The sequence below is a fragment of the Mesitornis unicolor genome, unplaced genomic scaffold, assembly GCF_000695765.1.
Source record: "Mesitornis unicolor isolate BGI_N332 unplaced genomic scaffold, ASM69576v1 scaffold44201, whole genome shotgun sequence".
NCBI lineage: Eukaryota > Metazoa > Chordata > Aves > Mesitornithiformes > Mesitornithidae > Mesitornis > Mesitornis unicolor.
This window is the reverse complement of record NW_010166584.1, coordinates 17,932-23,411: the sequence shown is the minus strand read 5'-3', so window position 1 is coordinate 23,411 and position 5,480 is coordinate 17,932.

The window sequence follows — 5,480 nt, the reverse complement described above, 5'->3', positions numbered from 1 at the left end:
CATGATGTAGTGGAGGTATACCGTATTTCTGCTAAACAGAGAAACTGACTGGCAGGTAGGTACATGGGATCTACTTTACTAAAGTTGTTAACCACTTTACTGTCTAAAAATATATATTTTATTTAAATAAATACTCAAACTAATAAGCACACAAGCTAATAAATAGTCAAACACAGACCTAAAAATGGCAAACAAGCATGCTGTGCAAAATTTTGTCCATTCTAGTGTAAATGTGTACAGAAGAAAACTTGTCACAACGCTTCTTATTCAAATCCAGTGATTATTGGGCCCTTTAAAGCCCTCTGGTACTATAAATGCAGTATCTGCTGATGGATGTAAACCTTCACAATATCAGGCTGGGCAGAGTGCCTGCTTCCAGCTTTGCTCTCAGCCCATTAGTGCACCTCTGGATCTCAGCTCATCTGAAGTCACCAGCACTGCCCAGCCAACAGCTGTGATTCAAACCCCTGTCCATTATGGAGAATATCATGCTAATTCCCACCAATGATTTAATCAGGATTGAACACAGGCCTTGAAGCGAGGAATTTGGCTTTCGTTCACCATTCTACTCTGAACAGTACATGTATGGTATCATAGCACCTGCCTAATCCCTCTCAATTTAAAATTTAGCTATGCATCCTAGAAAAGATTACCCACACAAGCTAAAGACACTGCTAAAGAGCACATTGCATGTGCAAATGTCAAATACAGATCAGGTGCTGGCAGCCAGCAGTGCTTTCACATAAAATGAACGTTGCCTCACAAAATATGCACACACTGCTGCTAAACTGCACTTAAACTTGGATTAAGTCTTTGTTTCATTAGGCAATGTTAGTTTTTTCTGATTAATTTCCATTTGGCATCTTGTGCATTTATACTAAGCCCTCGTCATAACCACGGTTATAACCACCGATTGTGGGAGCAAACCAAAATCCACACCTACTTGATGTGTCTATAAGGAGGCTAAGAATCCATATTTAGACACCCAAACATACGTGGCCTAATTTTCTGAAGTGCTGAGCATCTCCAAATCCCTCTGAAATCAACTGAAGTTCTTCTGCACCAATTAAAAGCAGGCCAATGCACCAAAATCCCAAAGATAATTTTATTTTACTGCATATTAAATTATCACATGAAAGATTAGAGGGGGGTTTACCTTCGTTAAAAGTGGGGTTACAATTTGCAGCTACAACACAAGACACTCCACAAAGTTAAAGAAAGCTACGAACTTCTTGAAATTCTGTGTCTTACCTGTTACCAGCTTGTGAAAAAAACTAAAGATAAATGCGCAGTTCATGTGCTGATAAACTTGGAAGCCAGGATGGACAGGTAGGAACCCACAGTTCCCACAGATAGTGTCATCTTCTGCTTGTAAAGCCGATTCTTGAATTGGTAAATAATAGCAATATTCCCAACAGTAATTGAAATATTCAACAGGAGGGAATTCCCAGAAATAGGAGAACCAAAGACTGACAGCATTTCCGGTATCACAACGAAGAGGTAATACAACTAATCTCTTTCACTTGCAACCTCAAATGATTTCCATAACTTGTTTATAAGACTCTACTATAATACAATACCTTTTACCTTTACCTCTACTATAATACAATACTTTTACAGCACAGAACTAATCCAAGAAATTGTAACAGACAGGGTCAAAGACAGTAACTCATCAATTGAAATAAAAAGGGTAATTTCAAGATTTAACCAAGCAGACAAAATGCACTTTTCAGTTGAAAACAGACAATGAATCCTCATTGAGAGTGTTTCTCAGCTGAGTTCATGGCAGTGTTAATACCTTTGACTGATGGGTCAAGCAGAAGTAATTTTTAAAAAGGTATTTGGATTCCAGGAAAGTTTTCCCTGTAATACATGAAAATTAAACTGCCTCTGCAACTCTACTGACTCTAGGATATATCAACACCTCTTCTGACTCATGCCTCCACCTTCTTGTCCAACTTCATCTCCATGAAATTATTATGCCACAAAGCAATATTTTTTTCATATTTCCCTTTACATCGTGGCTCACTGGCAATCTCAGGTAGGGTCAGGAATGTAGCGATCTCAGGGCAAACATGTCAGCGTAAGACAAGATGCCTAATGTGGAGATTATCTCCTACCATTTCTGCTTTGTTTGGAACAAAGTAGCTGTGATGACCACGGTTTGTGTCGACCAGCGTGCGCAGTACGTAGCTATGGAGCATGCTTATGGACTGGGCACCTCTTGGGATTTAGGGGTATTTTATGTCTCTCTCAGGACAGGCTCATCCTTGTGGGCATTTAGGAAGATTCTTCTGGAATTTCCAAGCCAAGCCAGACATTGCCTGGGTTAGGGAGCTCCTACAAGGCTATCTTATTTTCTCTTGTCCTTTTTCAGACGTTCTGATGCCATATGTTGCTACTTTAGTATCAAACAATAAATCTGTTCTTAGGTAAATGATAAACTTGAGATGTTCAAGATTCATCTCTCCATAGTAATGTTCCTCTCCTATCCCAAACAAGTCTAACAACTCTTTCAATGAAGGAAATTAATCCAAGCCAGACTATACCATTCTCCTTCAGAAGTGGACAGCTAGATCGGAGTGAAGTTTTTTTGCTTAACTAAGTCTATATATTAGGAATTATTTTATAAACTATCCAGTAACATATAACTCTTCAAAACATGATATGCCATTTCTAAAACCTGCATTTCTAAAACCTGCATCAACACATTTTATACACCTCATGAAGACAGAACGTTCAGAAACTAAAAAAGCAACTAAGTTGCATAGTTTGAAATGGATGTCATTGGTATAGGTAAGATAAAAGAGACTCTATTATTATTACAGATGCTCATTGAAATTTAACACATGCTTTCTGCTTCTATCAGGAAGAACATGCTATAAAAATGTTTTGTTGTCACTTTACAGTTAATAATTCATTTAGCTATGAACAAGTAGAGGGTATTTTAGAATACCTGTTTCTGCAAGTGATAAATGTTCTGTTATTGAATAAATACCCAGTATCTACTTACAAGACAGGCTTTAAAAGGCCTCTCTTCAATATTCTGACCTTATGAAATAAAACAAATAAACCCATTCTTAAAGGACATGTTCCAGTAACTCTGATGGTTCAGAAAGATTATGGTCTTTCTACAGTCCCTGAAAGATTCACTGAATTTCTCCTAGATGCAAAGTTGGCCTAAATCTCTCTGATGAGAAAAGCAATGAAGGAAAGACAAAGATCTTTTAATTTTTTAATTTTAGGTCAAGAAGGAGTATTCATTTTAAACTGCAAAAGCACTTGAAATTAATTCAGTACTTTCACACAGGAACCCACTGCCTTTTGCTGTGGAAGTGAAATATTTCTGATCTGAGCTCCAGAAAGTTTACTTTCTAAACAATCAACATACACAAGCAAAGCATTATTACAGTGGTGGTTGAGCCCAAAAATAGTGTGTTTAAAGCCAATGCCAATGGATTCCTGGCACTGACTATGTCAGTAGGCATTACATCTAAGCACTGCGCTACCTATTGCTGAAATATTTGAAAAAAAGTAATTATAGCTGGGCTAGGCTTATCCCTTTTCCCCTTCTGCCCTTCCTTTTCCACCTCACTCCAACCTATCATAAAAATGTCTCTGCTCTCAATGTCTAAAAAATACATTAAATAGTACATAGGACTACTTTTTTAAAGTACACAAGATTAAAAAAAGTATTGCTACTGTTATTTTATATGCAGGGAAGAGGAACAGATTAAGAACGTGCAGCAGCCAGCAGTGCTTCCTAGCCGCCAAAGCCAAGTGTAGACTTGATTTCAACTTAATGTTGAAACTGGGAGTGTGCTGCTTTTCTTGATCTTTTCCACCTGTGCCCCACCCAGGCCCCATGTTTTGTGACCTAAAAGGGATGTGCCAGTCTCCCTGCTTCAGGTGACCAGTGCCTGAGGAAATGCTGCAAAGTGTATGCACTCTGCTGTTCAGACGCAACAGGAGTAACTTAAGGTCACACAAAGTCCGTGACAATGTTGGAGACAACACGGCTATCTTCAATCTCAGTCCAGTCCTTCAACCACATGACAAACTCTCCTATAGTGAAAGTTGTACACACCCACGGATGCAAAAGACCAGTGTGAACTCATTTTGATGGATAGCCCCTCTCCAGAAGACACCCTGCTAAATACTGCAGAGAATGATTTCATCATACCACAGCTCACAAACATACCTTTGAATTATTTTTCTGAAACACGTTTTTTCTTTTTTCCAAGTGTCAAAGCAACTGTCCCCCATACAAAGAAAAAATATAAGGACATGCAAAGGACAAAGAACAAAGAACAGTATATATGGACTAACTTCTCCACATTTTGGGGAAAAGGCATGGATATGTCAGAATTTGACCTTGAGAGCAGACATGCCAAAACCCAAGTTGCTATACAAAAGCTTTACGTTATGTTCAAGAGACACCTTGAAGGCTGCTATGATAAACACACTTGTTTTTGTTTGTTTTATTATCAGTGGCACAGAAGCTATTCAATCCCCCATAGGACCATCACCCTCACTCAGGAGGGAGCTGTATTATATAGCTCACCCTTTCAGCAGAACATGTATTAGCTTGCTTCAGTTTTATGTTAAGGCAATCAAATGATTTCAAAGTCAGATGCTGGCACGTGTTAAGTATGGCCTGAAGTGCGGGTAAAGTGACAAGACCAGTGCCAGCACTTGAAGGCAGACATCCTTGAATTGTTCTATATTCCAGACTCTTAAATCACTGTATCAGTTTCAAAGCACATACAGCTAAGTTCATGCATGTATGTGTGGATCATCTGGAGCTTGAGTTAAACAATTAAAAGAAAAGGCAGCATGGATTTCAGGCTGTAAAGGCCAGAGCCTGTTAATTTCTTTGAAGAATTCCATCCATTGTTTGAAGTTGGGGGAACAAACAACTGGCAACTCCCTAATCTGGAGAATGTAATAACAATTAAAAAGGGACAGCAATAAACATGGTTTGTTTGGTTTTGTTTGGGGGTTTTTGTGGGGCTTTGTTTGTTTGAAATCATCAGTTTATTTGGGATAGATGAACTGACTATATTCAGAGGTAAAGCCATCTTAAAGCCTCTTTATGACCAGTCTGTGAATGCAAATGAAACTTAAGGATTTCTGTAAATCTCAACAAATGAGGTTTCAATGCATTCAGTCCCAATTTACTGATGTCCTTTAATAGTCTTAAGTAAAATATTTTTTATGGAGAGACTTAGTCCCCTGGTCACACATGTGTTAACAGCAAATGATTTTTAGCTCCTCATTTTCACGAACATTAACTTAAACATGACAAAGAGCACTCACCATAGAAAGGCACTGCTAGTCCCTAAATGCCACTTTTAAAGTTCAGCATAAGATAATTAACTGATTGAAAATGTCAGCAAAAGATGAGACCAAGATGGTTATGTATTTCAAGATTTTGTAAGTAACCATAGGAGTTACATCCTATCTCAGCGTATGTAGTC